Genomic DNA, 22954 nt, shown 5'->3' with positions numbered 1-22954 from the left:
ATTCCAAATAATAACAAAAAATAGGCAAATGAGAAATTTAAAAAATATTTTAACATAGATGAAAAATATAAGATTAATATATGAGCTATTTGAATATACAATCCAAAATAAAAAGAAAATAGTCAACTCAGAATAGCAAAACCAGATGGCCTACAAATTTATGAAAAGACATTTAAGCTCACTAGTAATTAGGGAAACAGAAAATAAAGTAACAATGAGGTTTAAATCTACCAAGCTTTCAAAAACAAAAGAGTAATAATATCCATTTTAGTATGGATGCAGAGAGTGAATGGTGCTCTCATTATTGCTGGTGGAAAAGAGAATTGTTACAATCCTTTTAGGAAAACAATCAGCAACATTTATTAAAATCAAATATCCACATCCCTTTGGCTCAGAATTCACACTTCTGGAAATCTGCCTTAAAAAAATAAAAGCCTCGGCACACAGGGACACATGCAAGGCAGTTAGTCACAGCATTGCTCAATGTAGCAGAAAACTGTAAACAATGTGAATCATGGTACATCCACGCCACAGAAGTAGAAAACGAAGTAGAACTGCAGGAGTTGACTTGGAGAGATTCTGAGATATTTCCTAGTGAAAAAGAAAAATGTGGGAAAGGGGTATATAATATGATCTGGTTTTCTAAAAAATGGCCTAGAAAACCTTATGCATGGGAATTTATATAGATTTTAATGTACATATATATGCTTGTATAGCATTATATAAACATGGACTAAAAATATGCAGAGATACATGCTAGTTTTATAGCATAGCATGGGTTGTGGTGGGATGTGGGAAGCAAGAAAGGAGATGGGGAGGGAGGAGGTTTGCCAAAAGGAAAAAGAAAAAAATGTCTGCACAACACACCTCAACATGTGTGTGATAATCCTATTTATTCACTAATGCAAAGATCTGTATGTAGTGTATATATATATAAATAATTTCTAGGTGGGAGGGGGAGGAGGGGATGGGTCTATACACACATAATGGGTACAGTGCACACTGTCTGGGGGATGGACATGCTTGAAGCTCTGACTCACATGGGACAATGGCACTATATGTAACCTAAACATTTGTACCCCCGTAATATGCTGAAATAAAAATAATAATAATTTCCAAATACACTGTGTAATAAAAAGCAAGCATGATCATATATAAACAAAAGAAACTTTCCAAACTAATGTCACTTGACTAAATTGTAATTTAGGCTTTAGATTGAGGGAGGTCAAGCACTTATCCTATCAAACACTAAGAAGGACTTAAACTATCTCCTTTTAACAAAAAGAGACTAACACTTATGACTGAGTCATATTCTTTAGTATTCCAAGTCCTTCCTGCAAAATGTAAACCCTCTTTTCTTTTTTTTTTTTTTTTTTTTGTTTGAGACAGAGTCTCACTTTGTTGTCCAGGCTAGAGTGAGTGCCGTGGCGTCAGCCTAGCTCACAGCAACCTCAAACTCCTGGGCTCAAGCGATCCTCCTGCCTCAGCCTCCCGAGTAGCTGGGACTACAGGCATGCGCCACCATGCCCGGCTAATTTTTTTTATATATATATCAGTTGGCCAATTAATTTCTTTCTATTTATAGTAGAGACGGGGTCTCGCTCTTGCTCAGGCTGGTTTTGAACTCCTGACCTTGAGCAATCCGCCCGCCTCGGCCTCCCAAGAGCTAGGATTACAGGCGTGAGCCACAGCGCCCGGCCAACCCTCTTTTCTTTGTTTCATGTAAATAGATTCCTCTATACAGCCTTCCACAAAGTAATCTTGTATAAATCAGATTATCAGTATTCAGTATTCTCTTCTTATAGTTAAACCACTGTAATTTAATTCTATTCATATAATTTCAGTTCAACAAACAACTTTTAAAAATATGAAAATTTCATAAGCACTGCTTTCCTATTATAAAAAATAGAAAACTTATTTTAAAAATAAAAATTAATATTGACCTTTATAATCACATGTCCAAATTTTATTCATGTTTATTATGCAAATACAGAGGTGAATTGAAAGAGGATATCATTGCACATTGTCAAATGAAACAAAGATCTCCTTATCCAAAATAGAGAGGGTGTAGATGTGATTATTTAATATAAAGCAAAAACTATGTCTACCAAAGAGCAGACGTGCAGTTATTGATCTGGAATTGGCATGATGACAAACTACTCTGAAATTCTTCCTCTTCCCAATTAAGGTGTCTCTCTTGAACTGATTGAAAGCCGTTTGATAAGTATACTTTTTTTCAAGATAGTTTGCTCAGTTGGGGGTCTTTTTATTAAACTGAAATTCCATCATTAGCTTTGACTAACACCAGCTGCTGTATAAATTCTGTGTTGATGTAGACCTCCACTGGTATTCCAAATATTGCAGGTGAATCTCTGACTCTGAAATCCTCAATCATGCAGCTTGAATAATTAACATCTGATAAATGCAGAATAGAAAGGACTCTTATTAGAAGGCATGGTACTGGGATCACAATCCCACTCTGGCTCCTCAGAACAATGAACCAAATAGGTCTTCTGTTGAAAAAAAAAAAAAAAGAAAGAAAGAAAGAAAGAAAGAAAGAAAGAAAGAAAGAAAGAAAGAAAGAAAGAAAGAAAGAAAGAAAGAAAGAAGAAAAGAAGAAGTGTTTCTGAATGCCTCCATTTCCTGATTTTTTTTCTATACTGATGAGAAATGAAAAAGGACACAAATGAAATGTTTTAGCCTTATAGCAGTTAAAGACGAATCCAAGTTCTAGCATATTCTAACTAGTATTTACCTGAATGTTCTAATTCCAGATAATTTCAAAATATTTGAGGCTCATACCTGCCAGGATTATTCTCCCTTCTAATTAGCTCGTAGTCCATCACTTTAACACAAAAGAGAAACTTTCCCTTGCATGTAGCTAATATTATTTCTATGAGATATATGGTAAAAATATAACACAAAACAGTGATAGGAAATGTCCATAGAATGTTGAATTTATAAAAAATTTACCTTTCGTAGGAGGTGTGCCAAGTAGAACTTTCCCTAAGTATATTTGATATATTTCAGGAACTATATCTTCAACCATGATAAACATGAGTTCATGAAATAATGAAATAAATACATTAAAATAAAATGTGCCATGATAGTACAATGGTTAAGAGTAGAATTTTCTAGAGATCAATTTCTGAGTCTTTTTCTTCATCTGTAAAACAAAATATTAGTGCCAGGCTCATGGAGTTGCTTCAGGCAACTGAAATAATGCATATATGATATTTAGCACAGCACAGTGTATTTATTTTCCATTTCTGCATAACAAGTACCATATACTTAGTGGCCTAAAACAATAACCATTTTTATTATCTCAGTTTCTGTAGGTGAGGGCATGACTTATATAGCCCTCTGCTTAGAGTCTCACAAAGCTGCAATCAAGTTGTCACCTGGGCTGTGTTCTCATCTGGAGGCTTGAGTGGGGAAGAAGCTCCTTTAAAGCTTGCTCAGGTTCTTGGCAGAATTCATTTCCTTATTGCTATGAGACTGAGGATCCAGGCTTTGTTCTGGCTGTTGGCTGGAGTCTACTCAGGGTTCCTCATTTTGTGGGCTTCCCCAACATGACCACTTACTTCATCAAGCCAACCCAAAGAATCACTAGAATGAGTCTGCTAGCAAGACAGTGTCTTATGTTATGTAACACAATCACAGGAAGGATATCTCATTACTTTTACCATATTCTATTGGTTAGAAGCAAGTTGCAGGTCCTGCCCACACTCAAGGGTGAACATCAGGAAGCAGGGATCACTGGGGACCACCCTCGAGTTTGTGTAACATACATGGTAAGTGAATAAATAAATGAATGAATGAATGAACTTAAGTTTGAATGTAAGCCACAGACCCCTTGGACAACAGAAAACATGGGAAATAATTCTAAATACAGGATAAACAGATGACTGATAGACTCTCAAAGTAGCTGCACAGTTGAAATCATAACATAAGCATTCAACTTTGTGAAAGTAATGTGTTGAAGAGTAATTAGAATCACTTAGAGGCCCAGTGAATGTCAGAGTAATATGTCAGGGGTGGTGGGGAATAAAACCTGAAGAAAAAGACTAGGGTTTTAAACCTCACTTTAAAGTGATAATTTTCTTAAAATTGGAGCAAATGGAGAAATTAAAAATGAAATGAATTAGTCAAATATAAGCACATAAATTTTTAAGCAATAGAAATAACTAACAATAAAAACAAAAAATTTTACCACCAATGGAAAATGGAGTTATCATCTCCAAGCATATAAAAATGTATTCAAACATACATGTGAATTCTAACAATATTCCCAGTAGCTAAATGGGCAAAGGACATGATTATATGATTCATGCACAGGAAGTATGAACAGTGAAATAAATTTGAAAAATAGCTTAAATCTAATATGGATAGGGCAGAAGCCTTACAAACAAAAAAAAATGTAAACTTCTTTTCTGACCATGGGTTCATATTAACATGAATCTAACAGGAAAACAAGCTATTTAGACTTCTTTTAATTTTACTTCTACTACTCTGGTAGCTGGAAAACAGCAAAACAAAGATAAGACTGTGGAAGAACAAAAGAACTAGGAACAGGGGATGGATATTCCACAGGAAGAGCATTTGCCCCAGGATGAAATCAATCCTGCTACTTTTAATGAACATTCTTATGACAACGCCTCAGTTTCTGCCGACCTCCTTCTCTGTGACTGCGTTGCCAGATGCAACAGGATAATCACTCTTCCTGGACTTGACACAAAAGCAGTGGCACAGGTAGGTGTTCATTCTCCCTCTCCCTTGGGCCTGTTCTGGGTAGATGGAGGATATTAATTTTGATGCCAGGGATAATATGCCCAATATGTTTGTCCACATGTGCCATTGAATCTCTTCAGGAGTTAAGTTATAAGGTATCTCTTGTCATGGCCAGGAATGGAAGGGCCAATAATTAAATGAATAATAGCAAGCACTCACTAAGGATCTGTTGTGGTTATTAAGGTTGTTTTTACCTTCAGTGGGAATGAATCAGATGAGGATGGGTTTATTCCTGGAATCTAGATGAGCTCTCTCGTCATGGGACAGCAGAGGTAGGAGGAGAAGGCCCAGCCCGAGGGGACAGCACCTGAAGATGATGATGACAACAGCAGCAGATGGTGTCTGGGAGGTCTGACAGCCAAGATCGGTGCCCGTGGTTTCCAAATATAACTCCAGGCTGACTAGCTACAGGAGATCCAGTACACTGTTCAAACCAGTGCCACTCACCACCTCCACTGACTAAGGGCAGGATTAGTCTGGGACCTGAGGCAGGGCTGGGGCATAGGAAGGTGATGCAAGGGGGAAATCAAGAGGGAAATGGGGGAGGAGGTTAGAGAACCAAGCAGGTGATGGTTACAGTACCTTTCTGAGAGCAGCCATTGGTTATTATGCTCTGGAAGAGAGGAAGAAATAAGTTACAGCAGAGGCCTTCAGAAGGAAGGAGCAGACTGCACATTTGCCCTTTACATTTGCCCAGGGGAAGGCTGGGTGTCCCCCTGGGCTCCACTGGGCTCCTCCCTCCCTAAGTCCATGTAATAAATGTACTGTGGTCCTGATCCTTTAAATTTGATTGCCCTAGACTCATTTGTAGGACCATCCATGGGGTAGTTGTAACAGTTCTTGTCTGCATTTGATGAATCTTCACATCAGTTGGAGCTCGGGCATCAGATCTATGTAGTTCTCTGAATAGTGTATAATACTACGAACAATTAGACAATTTTTTAGGATGAAGAAATTGATGCTATTTGTAAAATATAAAAATGAATTAGATTCATAAAGCCATTCTTTTTTTTTCATAATATCAATGGGACGTGAAAAGTTAGTACTCTGCTGGTGAGAAAACAACAGTATCATCTCCAATTTTTAACATGAAACTAGCATTCTATTTCTCTTAAAATGCTTACCATTGTAATCCCACTTCTAGAAGACTAGTGTAGGGAAATAATCAGCAATATGAACAAAGATTTATGTGTAAACACATGAGCACTTAAATGCTTAATTATGGGAAAATGCCCAAGGGAAACTTGGTACATCTATAAATGGAATTTCCAGCAGTTATCAAAAATCATAGTTAATAATTTTAACAGGAAAATACTTTAAATAGCAAGTGATAAAAGAACATGCAGTATGTTTCAATATATTTTTTCTAAAGCATAGACAAATTGGAAAGAAATATACCCAAATGCTAAAAAAAAAAAAAAAAATGGAAGGAAGTCATCAATGATGGCAGAGAAATGGCTTAGAGGTGAGCAACAAGAAAATGGGATGTGTCAAATAGCACTAAGAAAAGTGAAACTCATTTTTTGAATACTGTGTGCAAGCAATGGACTAAGCATTTAACTCTATTAATAATTGTTTTTACTGATTCAAAAAACAACAAAAAATAAATAAATGGGACTTAAACTAAAAAGCTTGTGCACAGCAAAAGACGTAATCAACAGAGTAAAAAGACAACTTACAGAATGGGAGAAAATTATTTGCAAACTATATATCCAACAGAGGACTAATTTCCAGAATCTACAAGGAACTCAAACAATACAGCAAAAAACAAATAACCCCATTAAAAAGTGTGCAAAAGAAAATGAACAGACATTTTTCAAAAGAATATACACAAATGGCCAAAAAACATAGAAGAAAATGATCGACATCACTAATCATCAGGGAAATGCAAATTAAAACCACACGGAGATATCACATTATCCCTGTCAGAATGATCATTATTAAAAAGTCAAAAAACAATAAATGTTGACACAAATGAGGTGAAAGGGAATGCTTATACACTGTTTGTGGGAATGTAAATTAGTACAAACTCTATGGAAAACAGTATAGAGATTCCTAAAGAAAACAAAAATAGATCTGGAAATTCCACTAGGTGTCTACCCAAAGAAAAAGAAATCATTATATCAAAAAGACATCTGTACCTGTATGTTATTGCAGCAAAATTGACAATTGCAAAAATATGAAATTAATCTGTATCCATTAACTGACGAGTAGATAAAGAAAATGTGGTACATATGTATACCAGGGAGTACTACACAGCCATGAGAAAGAATGAAATAATGTCTTTTGCAGCAACTTGGATGGAACTGGAGGCCATTATCCTAAGTGAAGTATCTCAGGAATGGAAAAACAAATACTGTTCTCACTTACAAGTAGGAGCTAAAAGATGGGTATGCATGGTCATACAGAGTGATATAATGGACATTGCTGACTCAGAAGGGGGGACCAGGGGGAATGAGCAAAAAAAAATTATCTATCAGGTACAATGTACAAATGTACACTATTCAGGTGACAGTTACACTAAAAGCCCTGACTTTACCACTATACAATTCATCCATCTATCAAAAATCCATTTGTGTCCCCCTAAATCTACTGAAATAAATTTTTTAATTAAACAAATAAAATAATAATTGTTTTTAACAATTAAATATAAACACTGGAACAAGGCCATGAGAAGAAGAGAGCCTCTTTCCACAATGAACAGAAGCCTCCCATATTGACTTAGTGAAAGAAACAGGAAGCTAAGGTACTTTGAATAAAGTCTGTGTGAGTACATGAGATGACTCAGGTATAGTTAGGAGCCCATCACCAGCTGAATGTGACAGTGAAAACAAAAGTGAGAATTTGCAAAACGAAATTCATGGCAGGCATTGTGGACATATATGGGAAGAAGGGACAGGCAAGATAGGCCAGTCTCTACTAGTTTCTAAACCTGGATGCCCATCCAGAATTATGTGGATAACTTCCTAAATCTACAGGTGTGCAGCCAAGAAGGCACAGGCCAAAGTAACCATATCAGGTCATGGATAAGAACAAAATGAGACAAGATAGGTGCCAGGCAGTGCATAGAGAATGGAAGGAACAAACAAGCCACATGCATGCTTTGTGCTTGGTGCTTATATGGGCTTACTCATTTATCCCCTTGCAGCAGTGTTCCATCTCTAGCTCGAGTTTTTGCATTTAACCCCTGCCTTATTCCATCCTTGCTTGTACTTGCAGCCTTAACCTTCCTACTGACTCATTTCAGCAACATTCAAATATGTTCCTCTTCATCCCCTACTCCACTTCCAGCTACTGCACTCTCCTCTTCATCCCCTACTCCACTTCCAGCTACTGCACTCTCCTACTCTGCCCTCCCTTTCCTCTGATTAATCACACAGTCCCTTCCTCATGCCCATATGTTTCTCAACCCACTGCCATGGGGCTTCTGTGCCCACCTTCCTTCTAAAATGGCTTTGACCATGTTACCAGGGAGCTCCTCATTAAGAGATTTCATTGCACACTTTCCATTTCTTACCTTAATGACTTTCTGGACACTTTAATCTCTGAGATCCAGTTTTAAAGTTACATGTCTAGCAACTTAATGGATATCCCACAGCTTCCTTTAGCCTCAAATTCAATATGTTCCAAGCTGCACTTATCTTTCCCCAAACCTACTCTTGTTCCATGTTCTCTCTTTCAGCAAACCCACCACTGCCAAAGCTGATCTTCCCTCTCTCCTTCACCCACAAAGTGCACTTGGTCACTGGCCCCTGTGCAGTCTATCCTTTCCCTTCCTCTCAGCGCTGCTGTGTACTCATCCAGATCCCCCCAGCACTGCCCCCAGGTCACCTCACTCACCTGACGCCTGTCTCTGGACTTCCCTAGCCCTCGGCCCCCACTGCCACGCCGCCTTCTCTCCCCTAGCCCCTGGAACGCAGCTGGAGGGATCTTTCTAAAATGAAAGTCTGATTCTGATTATGTCAGTCCCCCTACTTCAAATTTTTCCATGGCTTTCTGCTGTCCCTAAAATAAAGTCTAAACTTCTTAATGTAGCTTACAAGATCCTCTCCAAGCTTCATCTTCGACACATCCCTTCTGCATGCCACACGCCAGCAATCCTCCCCCTGTTCCTCCATGGTTGATGTTCTCTTCTCTCTCCGGCTGCTTTCAGTGCCTGAACCATGATTTCCTGGATTTTTTTCTGTTTAGGTCCTGCTATGCCTTTAGGTCTCAGTTTATATCATCTCCCCTGGAAAGGCTTTCCTGAACCCCAGTCCAGGTTAAGTATCATTTTTATGGGCATCCGTCATATTGTAAATGCTCTCAAAATGACCTGTACTGAACCAACTCACTTGATACACATTATTTCCTTTGTAAAACACACTGACTATAGTCCTGGCCTCACCAGTGCTCAAAGCTGATAAGCTATTCCCTAGTATACCCATCTTACTTCTACTCCCACTAGTTGAATTGATTTATATTTGTAACAAAAGCCAGATGTGTTTGTTTTAGGCTTTTTTTTTTTTGCCAGTTGTACTTGTTATAACTATGCTATTCAATGAAAATTATGTAAATTCATAAAAATTTGAGTACAGAAAGTTGTTTCTATGGAAAATAATGTACAAACATAAATGTGGGCTGCTAAAATAATTGTTTTCATGTATGGATGTAAAGCTATAAATGGAAAAATATAAAAAACTAAACAGATTCTACTCTTAGTCTTATAGATATCTAAGTTCTTGCTCCAATTTAAAAAAACTAAAACTGGAAATCAAAAAAATATCTGCTATAGGTGTGTGCCAGAAAGATGACCTGAGACTTCAATCATTAGACACATACCTAAAGAAGAGTCCTCAGCCCTACATCAAAAGATGGGCAAAATAATGTACATTTACATTTTCTTTATTGATGTGAAATTCACACAACATATAATTATCCATGTTTAATATTTATTTTTTATTTATAGCAGCTTTATTTATAATGACCAAAAATGGGAAACAACCCAGATATCCTTCAATGGGTGAATGACTAAACAAACTGTGATATATCCATAATATGGAATACTACTCAGCAACCCAAAAGAACAAACTATTGAGACACACGACAACCTGGATAAATCTCCAGAGAATTATATCGAATGGGGGAAAAAATCCCCAGAAAGTTACATATTGTATGATTCTACTTATTCGAATTAACCATTTTAAAACATACAATTCAACAGCATGCAGTGCATTCATTATGTTGTGCACCCACCACTTCTCTCTAGTTTCAAAACTTTTTCATCCCCCCAGAAGAACACCCTGTACTCTTTAAGTAACCACTTCTCATTCCCTCTTCCCCTGTCTTCTAGCAACCCTAGTCTGCTTTAAATTGAAATAGAATATTTAAAGCATGCAAATAACATTTTTTACGACTCTCCACTTACTTGACTTTTTAGCTTAATCTAGCAACTATTGGTCCAACTCAAGTTGGAGAGATGCGCATCTAAATCTCCTTACAGCTCTGTGTCTATCATGGTTGCTTCTTTCGTTGCCTCCGCGACCTCCCAGACGCTGAGCGCTTTGCAGGATGTTAATACTGAGGGGGGCTTACCATGTGTCCAGCGCTGTTCTAAGCTCTTAGCACATATTACACTGCTTAATCCTCCTAACAACTCTACAAGATAGATATTACTAGGCAGAGATGCCTGAATCCAATCCAAGTATCACACAACACCAGAGGAAGGCTTTGAGTCCAGGAGTTTAGCCAAACAACTGGGAAGGATCATCATTTATCACTTTGGTAACTACTTTTAGGGCTAGTTTCAGAAAGAGGAAGCGAGGTAAGATGTGTGAAACGGAGCCTTCCCTAGAGTTTCTGCCCTCCTACCTACACACACACAGACACACACACCTCTTGGGCTGTGTCTCACAAATGCTTAGGTAGAATTCTTGCGAAAGATACCATTTTTATGCTTCTTTGCTCTGTTAAGTACCACCGTGTCCTACAGGCACAACCATATCCCCTGTAAACTGGAATACTGCTACGTCCCACTGCCCTTCAGGGACCTACCGTGCCTGTGCTTCTCTGGAAACTTCTGCCTCCTGCACAGGCACCGGGCCATGTGTCCCTCTGCTTGGCACCACCACTGCACGTCCTACTGGGCACTGCCACCGAAACTCTGGGGCAGACGGGCTGATGCTGCTCAGTGGAGGAGAATGCCTCTTTCCACTTACTCTCTGCATTAGATGTCCCCAAAGCAATATTGGCTGGCTCTCTAAAGTCTTAGGAGGCATGGGTAAACGTGAGTCTTCCCGTTTTTATGAACAGTCCTTTCTCCCTCCCAGAGTCCAGAACCACGCCCATGGGAACTGGGCCTGGGGCAAATGAAAGTGACCCTGAGGTACTTAGAGTAACTACTTTGCTCCAACAAGTAAAATTTGATAACTGCGCCAGGCTTATCCCACTTGACCCTCCTCCCCTCAGTCCCTCAGGCAAGGGCAGATGAGGCTAAGCTCTAAAGGTGGACACTTTTAGCCTGGAGCTGGAACCCTACCTCACTTACTTTTAAGACCAAAGAATTGAAAGAAAAGCAATTTGAGACCCTGTAAAGAAAGGCGCTCAGGATTTAGTGACAGAGACTTTTAGCACTTGGTTAAAATGCATTTGTTCAGAACACCCCCATGAAGACCACCATAAAAGGCCCCTTTGGGGGCTTCTGACAGAGTGGGGTGAACTCTGGTCTCTCAGAGCTCACAGCACATGTGGGGACACAGTGCAACACAAATTGACATCTTGCGAGTGTTCCAAATCTCTGGAGGGTAGAGTTAGAGGTGATTGTTATGCTCTTTTTTGGCGTTTATCTATATTTTCTTGTTTTCTATAACACATATGTGCTGGTTATATAATAAAACATGAAGTAAAATTAAACAAGGATAAATACTCTACAGTCAGAGTTGACACCAAATACTCTGATGGCTCAGCCCGCAGCAGCTGGCCTGGGAGTCACCTCCACCCTTCTCCTCAAGCTTATGGTGCAAATGCCAAAAAGGAACCAGAGAACATATGGTCCAACCTCTTCTCTTGCTCCAGTTTATCACTAAGCAAAAGGATACACTCAACACCTTATCAAAGCCTTCTCTAGACATTGAAAACTCCACGTTGTTATGTTAATAATAATAAGTGTGTCTGAGAAGACTTTGTGAATGTTTTTATAAAATAAATAGGCTGGATGTCAAATGAGTGTTGACCCAAAAATAAAAGTAAAAGGGGCCAGGCGCAGCTGGCTCATATCTGTAATCCTAACGCTTTGGGAGGCCGAAGCGGGAGGATCACTTGAGTGCAGGACCAGCATGGGCAACATAGCAAGACCCAGTCTCTACAAAAAATTAAAAAATTAGCTGGGTATTTTGGTGCATTCCTGTACTCCTAATTACTCCAGAGGCTGAGCCAGGAGGATTGCTTTGAGCCTGGGAGTTTGAGGCTGCAGTGAGCTGTGATTGTGCCACTGCACTCCAGCCTGGGTGACAGAGCGAGACCCTGTCTCAACAACAAAAATAGTAAAAGGCTTTAAACAAAATGTTTCTCAGTGTTCCTCTCTTTAACTATTTTCTAGTGTGATCCTAAATAAATAAAATATTCTACTTTGCCCAATTTTAGACACAAAATCTTTTAGTAAGCTGTTTTCTAAAAGTATATGGAATTAGGTTCATTTTTGGTGTCTTTTTTCTTTTCTTTTCTTAACCCATGTAAGAACAACTCTTATGTATATAGCTCTTGTGGACTGAGAAGGTAGTAAAAATTTTAGCCCCTAAATTAAAATCTCTCTTTAATAACTGTCTTCTATAATGTTTATGACCATGATCTTTATCATCATTACCACCACTACAAACATCTGGATTGAAGTTAACAAATCATTTCTACACACACTATCTCTCTTTATGGTTTCCCTAATATCCCCGTTTTATTGAGGAGAAAACTAATGGTCATGGAGGCTAAATGACCTCTGTAGGTCATGGATCAGAGCCAGTTACAGCCAGTTCTTACAGCCAGTTCAGGTACAAAGACAGGACTTGAACTCAAATCTGCCAATGCTACATTTCATTTTTTATTCTTTATTCTGCCATATTGCTATTCCATATCTTTAGTTGCTAGATTTTAATAGTAGTGACATTTGGCTTGACTTGGAAAATCTTAAATTAAACCCTTTTCCACAGCTCCAAGAGACCAATCCAGTGGTACAAACCTAGTCTTAAAAGAGCCCTTCTACCTTATTCACATCCATCTGCCCCTTAAAATCTAGGCATCAAACCTTAAGAATATGCTTTTGAAAAATCAAAATTGGCATTCAAGTTCAGGCAGAGAGAGAGAGAGAGAAGAACCTAAATCTTAGAATTGTTTCTGTATAACAATTAATGACAAGGCAGTCGAGGTTTCTCTCCAATCACTAATGTTAACAAAATTCTTTGAAAGTATGCCATATAGCCAAAGTGTTCTATTAGGAGGAAGCAAGCCTAAGTAACAGGGATTGTGGCAGTATCCGATAAGAGATTCAAACCATGGAGCTAGATTGAAATTCTGGATTTGTGGGTTTCAAATTTGCAAACCATATTTTCTTAGCGAGCACATGAGAGACAGGGCACCTGTCTGCATGATTTCAAGGCCCAAGTTCAGCCATGGAGAGCAGCGAAGGGAAGTATGTGGGTGTCCTTCAGCACCTGTGGGGTAGAATTACTTGATTTAGAAAAAAATAAAAGTACAAGATACCCAATTACATTTGGATTTCTAATAAACAAATTATTTTCAGTACAATATGTTGCATGAGCTATTTGTGACATATTTATACTAAAAATTATTCATTCTTTATCTGAAATTAAATTTAACTGGGTATCCTGTATTTTATCTGGCCACCCTACTCTAGGGGCTAATCCATAAGGCAAACCTGAGCCAGGCTCAGAGAATACTTGCTTGGGGACATGCCTGATAAGCCAAAAACTAGAACTGAGCTCATTTGAGCAAGTCTGAATTAAGTCCTTAGTTGTATACATACATATTTTTTTATGTGATTCATCATCCACTTGGGCCTTTTGTCTTTGATTGAAAGTCTCTATAAACTGTTCCTGGATACCACAGCGTTAATCACAAGCCTCCTGAAGTATTTTCATATTGTGTGTAATAAATGCCCATATACTTAGGATTTAAAGTAAGAACTACTCACCACAATATTTAGTTAAAATTACAAAAGGAGTACAAATTAAGCCATCATTTTGTTAAGGTGTATATTATAAGTCATTTAATTTCCTCGTGTTCTTACACGTATGTTTGTATAACTGTTGTGTCAAGACTTTCACTGATAAAGTATTTCAATTAGCTGCTAAAAGAATACATTTAAGGAGTTATAACTGATGTACATTTGGGCTAAATACCTATAATCAGAGTTGTTTCTCACCTGAGTCTCTCTTATTGATATTATGTAACAAGTGGTCCTGATTGCTAGCAATAACTCGCTTAACATGCTCACACTTCTGTGGTAATCACATAAAAATAAAATAATGACTCTTTAGTACCTCAAAAAGAAACTGATACTAGGTGTGGGCTAGATAAGTAATATGGTCACTCTGTCATTTCTGAAAGTCCCATTCCTCAATCACCAGGATTTTTCAGACTCTTGTCCACAGGACCGATTTGATACCAGCTGAGGGACTAAATGACATTTATGGGGGATAGGGGGAAGCAATGAAAGAAACTGGTGATGAAAGGCAGAGTGTCACCCACCTTCATGCTCACCTAACTCTATGCTTCTAGTCACCTGCCACCAACTTCCGGGGCTTATCACCTGGCCATAGTCTTATGGACAAAAATGACTAAAAAAGCTGAAAAGGCATGGCAGTAGTAGTGAGGAGACAGTGCAGAGATATACAGGGAAGTAAAGTCTCCTTTTGTAAAGTGACCTTTTGTGTCCTTGTATGACTTATGTGATGATTGTATCACTCTTCAATAATCTTCTAACACTGTCACCTATAATCATGAAATCATCATCAACATTTTTTCTCACAAGTTATTTATTCTCTATCACCTTCTTTGAAAACCTCCTAATTTCAGGTCATGGAAGTAACCAGAGAATTCTCAAGATCTAATTCTATCTCACTACCTGTCCCTAAATGAACTTAATGTCATGTTCTGGAAAATTTATGGAGCACATCCTTGTTAAAGAAAAGTAGCTTTTCTGTAGCAAGGCAGCTAATTTCTCTTATTTGTAAATTGGCATGACACTTTCATTTAAAGCTTTAAGAAGAAAATATTCACATTGTTCAACATCATGACTTAAGCAGGTTGACTCAAGGTATAGGCAAATTATGCCTTTTCTAACAAGTCATCATGGGAAACGCGAGGTGGCCACTCTGAATAGCCTTGCTTATAGGATGCTTAAAGAATGAAATCTCCTAAAATTGTTTCTCCTAAAATTTCTCCTAAAATTTTCTTACGTGTGTCCTGTTTATAAGAAATCCCATCTGTGAGAACTGTGGAGAGAAAATATTCTCCCTCCTAGCTCTATTCAACATCATTTCCATGAGACAGGGGGTCTATGAAAAACCCAGTGATCTCTAAGAAGGCTTCTTTCTCCTGTTCAGAGCCTCCTTGTCTGGACCCACGTAATCTTCTTTATCCCAAGTAAATGTAACCAAGCATGCCCAATTACCTCAGGAAATGCAGAGTTTGGGGAGGAAGAATTTCATTTTATAATTTAAATTTATTTAATATAATTTTTAAGTAGATAATACATTCACATAGTTCAAAAATTAAAATGACATAAAGGGGTATGTGTTAAAGATCTGCATTTCACACTCTTTTCCAATTCACCCCAACAATTCATGATATCCCCTATCAGTTAGCACTTGCATTGGCTCCTTTAAGGGTCTTCCAATGTTTTTATGTACATAAAACATTAATAAATATCCTTATTTCCTAGATTTCTTATAGAATACAAAAAGCAACATACACTATACATACTCTGCAGCTTGCTTTTTTTGTATAAAAATATATCCTAGGGATCGCTCCATCTAAATATATAGAAAGCATTTATTGAACATAGTGTCCTTGTCAACAGATAAGCAGGATATTTCTAACCCTTACCGTTACATACATGTTGCAGTGAACAACTGCTCCACAAGTCATTTTGTATATACACAGGTATAGCTGTAGGATAAATTTAAATATCTGGGACTTCATAGAATTTTGATTAAATACCTCTGCTTTAGTGCTTATCAAAGAGTGGCTTGTATTTTAATACTATATGACTGTCTCCTCACTATTTTTTAAGCTTCTGGAAGGCACTATGCTTCACTCATTTTGCATCTACAGGGCTGATCATAGTACCTAGCATGTTGATGCTGAATACAAACTAAACCTTCTAGTGTAACTATAACCTGGAGAACATTAAAGTAACCCCTTACCTTAAAGGCTGAGATCTAGGTGCAGGTTAAGAGGCACTTCCAAGTTTCTATTTCAAGATGAAAATAGGACTCATAAAGACAAAAGTATTGAATAAAGGGTTGAAGTTTCAAAGATGAGGCTGTCTCTTCAAATCCAGGGACCGGGTCAATGTCGAGTAAATCTTCTGGGTTAATCACACACAGAAGCTGCCTGGTAAAATGGAGGGAAAGCCTAGAGAACTCCTGCCTGAAGATCAGCCACAGGTGACTGAGAATAGCACTTCCCTAGAAGCCAGGCCAACATAGGAAGAAAAGGTAAATGCATGCTTGGATTACAATCTGAGCAGAGATGGAGATTGAGAGAGAGAGAAAGAAAGAACATGGTTCTAATTCAGTTTCTCCCCTCTCATGACAGCCTACGTGAACGGTTCCCGGTTTTGCTCTGCAGCCCCCACATTTACTAGGAAAGCTGATAGCCAAGGGCCTTGGTGAAAACTCGGACGTGTTCCTAAACTGAGGGCAGCCGTACCTTCCCAGCTATTCCCCTCCCCGCCTCAGTGCTGCCTCTCCCTGTGTGCTACCCAAGCACATGGGCCACAGGAGGAGTCTCTCTCTCCTCTAGGTCATCACTAACCCTCCCTGGTGCCACTAAACCTTAGCCAAGTTTGAAGGGGTGGAATGGCAGGCAGACACGTCACACACAGAACTCATCTCAGCCCTTGTCAAAATCCCTACCTCTCAAAAACTGTCAGTGAAAGGCAAATTGGTACAACTTCTTACATCAATAATGTGGCAATATAATTCAAAGATTGTAAATGTGTTTTTATCTAGTAATTCCACTTTAAGGAATTAATTCTGCACATACACTTATAAAAGTACATAAAAAGTATACATATGTTTGCTGAAATATTATTTAGAAAAGCAAAGAGATTAAATAAAAATAACCTAAATATCTATTAATATGATAATAATACATATTATGTAATATCCTTTGCAGCTGCTAGAAGAATGAGACAAATCCATGTGCAAGACATGGAGCAATAGCCAAAATATATTGCTAAGTGAATAAAATTAAGTTTAAAATAGTAAATATAGGCCAGGTACAATGGCTCATGCCTATAATCCTAGCATTTTGAGAGGCCAAGGCAGGAGATTGCTTGAGCTCAGGAGTTCAAGAGCAGCCTGAGCAAGGGCAGACACTATCTCTCCAAAAAATAGAAAAAAAATGAGCCAGGTTTGGTGGAATGCACTTGTAGTCCCACCTACTTAGGAGGCTGAGGCAAGAAGATTGCTTGAGCCTAGGAGTTTGAGGTTGCAGGGAGCTATGATGATACCACTGCACTCCAGCCTGGATGACAAAGTAAGAATCCGTCTTCAAAAATAAACAAAAACCAAAACCAATAATAAACATATTTTATGATTTTATTTATGATTTAAAAGAAGATACACTTGCATATGAATAAAAATATCCATAAAAATACTTTAAAGACCATTATGGCTACCACTGGGGAATGGGATTGAGGAGACAAGGAAAAAAGAAACGAACATTTTTTTCTTTATATCTTTTTGTAATGCTTTTATAGTTAAAATGTTCTCTTGTAGCCAACATATTATTTCGTAGGTTCTTGTGGTATATAGCTTATATAGGGTTTAGTAATCATTCTTTGCTCGGAATGACCATCACTTTAAGAACCCTTAAAATGAGGTTTTTTAAATAAAATATAAACTTTATTTCTCAACATAAAACCATCAAGTTCAAAACACTTCTGTAAGCCATGATACCAGTCATCTAGTTCATCTTTAAAGAGGGTCATGAGAATTTAAGCATGTAAATATAATTTTTTTTCCAAGAAAATATGAGAGTACAAACATTTTGGCTGCTTTATATATCTTTGCCCCTCCCTAGCAAGGGTTAGAGGTAGGCCTTTCCCTTCCACAATGCTCACCTCATCCCTCAGATGTGGGTCTACCCTTCCAACCCCCAAATCCCTGGTGAACACTACCACCCTTTGAGCACCATAGTGTTAATCAGTTAGTACCAATGTGATGGCGAGTATATGTGGAGCCCATTCTTCTGATCTTGTGTCACCTCACTTCAGATAATGGGCTCAAGCTCAATCCAGGATAAAATAAGCAGTGCTAGCTCACTGTTGTTTCTTAAAAATGAGTAATATTCCATTGTAAACATATACCAAATTTTAATAATCCACTCGTGAATTGACAGGCACTTGGGTTGTTTCCATATCCTTGCAATAGTGAATTGTGCTGCCATAAACATTCGGGTACAGATGTCTTTATTATAGAATGTCTTATGCTCTTTGGGGTAGATGCCTAATAATGCTATTGCTGGATCCAATAGTATTTCTATTTTTAGCTCTTTGAGGTATCTTCAAATTCTTTTCCACAAAGGTTGCACTAATTTGCAGTCCCACCAGCAGTGTAAGAGTGTTCCTGTCTCTCCACATCCTCGCCAGCATTTGTCGTTTTAGGACTTTTTGGTAGAGGCAAATCTCACTGGGGTTGGGTGATATCTCATGTGGTTTTGATTTGCATTTCTCATTGGAATATATGCCCACAAAGTTAAAGTCAGTTCTGTGAATCTCAATTAAGGTCAATCATAGCTGTTTACGTGGCCATAAAAAAACTCATTTTAAGCATAATCTTCAAGCTTAAAATGAGTTTTTTAATGGCCACATAAACTGCTATGATTGACCTTAATTGAGATTCACAGAACTGACTTTAGCTTTCTGGGCATATATTCAAATCCCAACTCACACAGAAAGCTTAGTAAAATTTCCTGTGATGACAAAAATCAATGTGTTGTACCTTCAGACTGTTAATGAGCTTGTCAATAATTTTAGTTGACCACCCACAAACATCCACATGTCACTTACCTGGGTGCATCTTTTAAGGAATGCTTTTTAGTTCTTATATTGTGTTTCCTGGAAAATCTCTCATGCAATAGACAATAATCATGAAAATCTTTTAATCACATTTTACAAGGTCAGAGAGAAGTGAAGAAGAAAAGATGATCATATATTATGCAAGTGTCTTGTTGCTAAAGAAGAGACTGCTCAGGCAGACTTACAAAAAGTGGTAGATTCTGATACCAGGTTTTCAACTCCTGACAATGGGAGCTATTCAGTCAGTCTTTGTGCCTGATCCTGAAGAAAGAAAACTTGAGACAAGATGAGAAAATGTCAAGGCAAGAAAAAAAACACTTGGTATATACAATTGACAATAGACTCAACATACATTCTCTTGAGGCAAGGCTTTAATCAAGAAGCTCAAATGTAACAGAATATTGTTTGAAACATCAACTTCCGGATCACCTACCTTTTCCAAGACTTTCTGTTGCTAAGATGATGTCCTTGGTTACTAATTTAACAAAGTTTTCCAGTGTCAAAGTTTTAGCAATTTGCCTTTCTGAAATTCAGGGGGGAAAAAAGTTATAGAGTATATGATGCTTATTTAATTGCCTTGTTGTATTATTGCTCTTTTTTCTGGAATAGTAGTTCGTGTTTGGAAATGTAGAGAAATCTATATTTTCTTAGTAGTAAGATGACAGGTCTATAGTACTACTTTAGTAGGAAGGGCCTTCAAAAAGTTCACAGAAAGCCGGGCGAGGTGGCTCACGCCTGTAATCCTAGCTCTTGGGAGGCTGAGGCAGGCGGATTGCTCAAGGTCAGGAGTTCAAAACCAGCCTGAGCAAGAGCGAGACCCCGTCTCTACTATAAATACAAAGAAATTAATTGGCCAACTGATATATATACAAAAAATTAGCCGGGCATGGTGGCGCATGCCTGTAGTCCCAGCTACTTGGGAGGCTGAGGCAGAAGGATCGCTCGAGCCCAGGAGTTTGAGGTTGCTGTGAGCTAGGCTGACGCCATGGCACTCACTCTAGCCTGGGCAACAAAGCAAGACTCTGTCTCAAAAAAAAAAAAAAAAAAAAAAAAAAAGTTCACAGAAAATGCATTTATGAAAATAACTATGCATGGATTTCAATTTTTTTGTACCAATATAAACTTCTACAAACTTATTATAACTTGTCTGAACAGTTTGAGGCTCTAAGAAAGATAAGACATAAGTTTGAAAAGAACCCCTGTCAGAGAAATATGAATTCTGCCAAAACTGAAGTAAGAAGAAACACAAAATTTATGGTGAAGTTTGGGTGGAAGAATGGTAAAATCATTGATGGTTTATGATAAATTTATGGGCACAACGTGCCCAAAGAAATTAGCAGTTTACAAATGCATAACTTGTTTTAATAAGGGATGAAGATGAAGGCTGCAACAGTAGACCATCTACATCAATTTGGATGTGGATGGAAAAAATTAGATGAGGAAAAAATTCAGCTTGTTTGTGTCCTAATTGAATAGAACCAATGATTAATAGCAGAAACAATAGCAAACACTATAGACATCTCAATTGGTTAAGCTCATACAATTTTAACTGAAAAACTAAAGTTGAGCAAACTTTCCACTGGAAAGTGCCAAAACCATTGCACCCAGATCAGTTGCAGACAACAGCAGAGCTTTTCATAGAAATTTTAAACACTGGGGATCAAAATCCCAAAGTATTTATTTGAAGAATTATAACAGGAGATGAAACATGGCTCAATCCGTATAATGCTGAAGATAAAACACAATCAAAGTGATGGCTAGGAAGAGGTGGAAGTGGTCCAGTCAAAGCAAAAGTGAACCAGTCAAGAACAAAGGTCATGGCAACAGTTTCTGTGGGATGCTCAAGGCATTTTGCTCATTGACTTACTGGAGGGCCAAAAAACTATAACATCTGCTTATTATGAGAGTGTTTTGAGAAAGTTAGCCAAAGCTATCACAGAAAAATGACTGGAAAAGATTCACCAAAGAGTTCTTCTCCACCACAACAATGCTCCTGCTCATTCTTCTCACCAAACAAAGGCAAATTTGCAAGAATTTTCATAGAAAATTATTAGGCAGGTATGCTACAGTCCTGATTTTGCTCCTTCTGGCTTCTTTTTGTTTCCTAAACTTAAAAAAATATATCTTAAAAGGGCACCCATCTTTCTTCAGTTAATAATATTTTAAAAAAAGACTATTGACATGATTCAATTCCCAGGACTCTCAGTTCTTTAGGGATGGACTAAATGGCTGGTATCAATGTCTTACAGAAGTGTCCTGAACTTGTTGGAGTTTATGTTGAGAAATAAAGTTTATATTTTTTAGTTTTATCTTTTAATTTTATCTTTCCATGAACTTTTTGAAGTCCCCTAGTATAAGCTAACAGACATACATATCAAGTAAGCTGATAATTCATCTTGCTGTAATTATAACCATGTCTAGTTTATGGAAATAATCCAAGCCTGAAATTTATTAACGATCTTAAGAAATTTTCAGAACCAAAGTGTACTTTTGAGGTTAGCTCCAAACCTTTTAGAGTTCCCACTTTACAGCTAAATGATAAAGCACAACAACCACTGGAATATGGTACAGGGGATTAAAAGATCAGCAAATGAGAAAAAAACAACAGAAAGTAAGAGAAAAATAAAAAAAGCAGTGATATAGCAATAATGGAAGTCTTGCTTGCCTAGTTTACTTATTACTAAATAATTTATCTTCTATAATTATGAAAAATAAATGTAGCCTTCTAAGAAAAGTTCCTTCTGCAAAATAAATAGGTTCTCAGCACATTTTGTAATTTAATTTCAAATACATAATTTCACCAACATATGTTGGTGTAATATTGGCTTTTAAGGCACTAGCCCCCACCATTTAAATCTTGATTTCCAGAAATAAATTATCTTGACAACTAACATAAAGTCCACATTGACCCCAGTTATTGGATTGTTATGGATAAAAGTATATCTTTTTACTTAATTGTCCAGATAACTCGCACACAAATACACTAAACCAAAGTCCACAAGGTTGGGATACCTCTTCAAATAAATTTTAGTAGAGACTACCTACTCCTTTAAACCACTAATCAACTTTACTATGTGCAGTTTCTACAATGAAAGTCTATTTGCCCCAACGTCTTCGCATCATAGTATCCTCTCATCAGAATATTGGTTAGGTTCCCTAGTGTGAATCACTTATCCAGTTGTTCGCCTGATTATTCACATGTTTTTGAGACTTGTGAATGTAGCAGATAAACAGGTTTATGCTGTGTGCAACTTGGAGGGCAGCCAATGTCTGTCTGCCTATACAGTATATTTACTCTCCTTCCTCAAATCTCTCTCCCATACCGAGAAGCTGTATTTTAAGACTAAAATCAGTGTAGAATGCAATCCAGTAATGTCACTGCAGAAAACAGCAGGTGCTCATCCACTCATTTGCAGTGATTCTTGCAGTGAAGAAAGTAAATCAATGATTCATCCATTGGACAAAGAAACATCACAGCGAACATTTAGAAAAACCAAATGGGGGAAAGGAACATTGTCATATAAAGGTGTGCTCTGATTTTAGAAAGCAAAGTCTCTCACAAGAAAATCAGGAATTTTGTTGTGTTCTGTTTTGTGACTGCGATAAGCAATGGCATGCTCCCTCTCTCCCTGCTTCCTCTGTTTTATTGCTTTTGTGTTGTACTTCTAAGATAAATATCAATAAATCATTGCAGTTAGATACTCTAATATAGACAGAAATGTACTTGACTCCCTACAGTCATTACAATTGGAGGGGACTCTGATTAGGATGCTTTACTTAATTAAGTGATATCGTCTAAAGAGAGTTCTTCCCTCCATTTTCTGTTTAACAGTCTTATAAAACACCAACAGAGGAAATTCATTCTGT

General features: G+C 37.7%; 1 long non-coding RNA gene across 2 annotated transcripts in view; it reads right to left on the bottom strand.

Moving 5' to 3' along the window:
• Positions 1-1353: 1353 nt before the first annotated feature.
• Positions 1354-22954, bottom strand: part of LOC142871480 (uncharacterized) — a 34046-nt gene continuing 12445 nt past the window's right edge. Inside the window, exons 1-2 of one of the 2 annotated variants that reach the window (XR_012919731.1) lie at positions 2974-22954; positions 1354-2415 (exon numbers count right to left, since the gene is read on the bottom strand). The exon at positions 2974-22954 is cut by the window's right edge and continues 12445 nt beyond it. This is a non-coding gene — a long non-coding RNA (uncharacterized LOC142871480). The remainder of the gene's footprint in view (positions 2416-2973) is intronic. The other variant, XR_012919732.1, reaches the window with a different exon arrangement.

Source organism: Microcebus murinus, chromosome 6 (assembly GCF_040939455.1).
Source record: "Microcebus murinus isolate Inina chromosome 6, M.murinus_Inina_mat1.0, whole genome shotgun sequence".
NCBI classification, from domain to species: Eukaryota; Metazoa; Chordata; class Mammalia; order Primates; family Cheirogaleidae; genus Microcebus; species Microcebus murinus.
The sequence above is the reverse complement of the archived record's forward strand: the minus strand, read 5'-3'. Positions and strand labels throughout refer to the sequence as shown.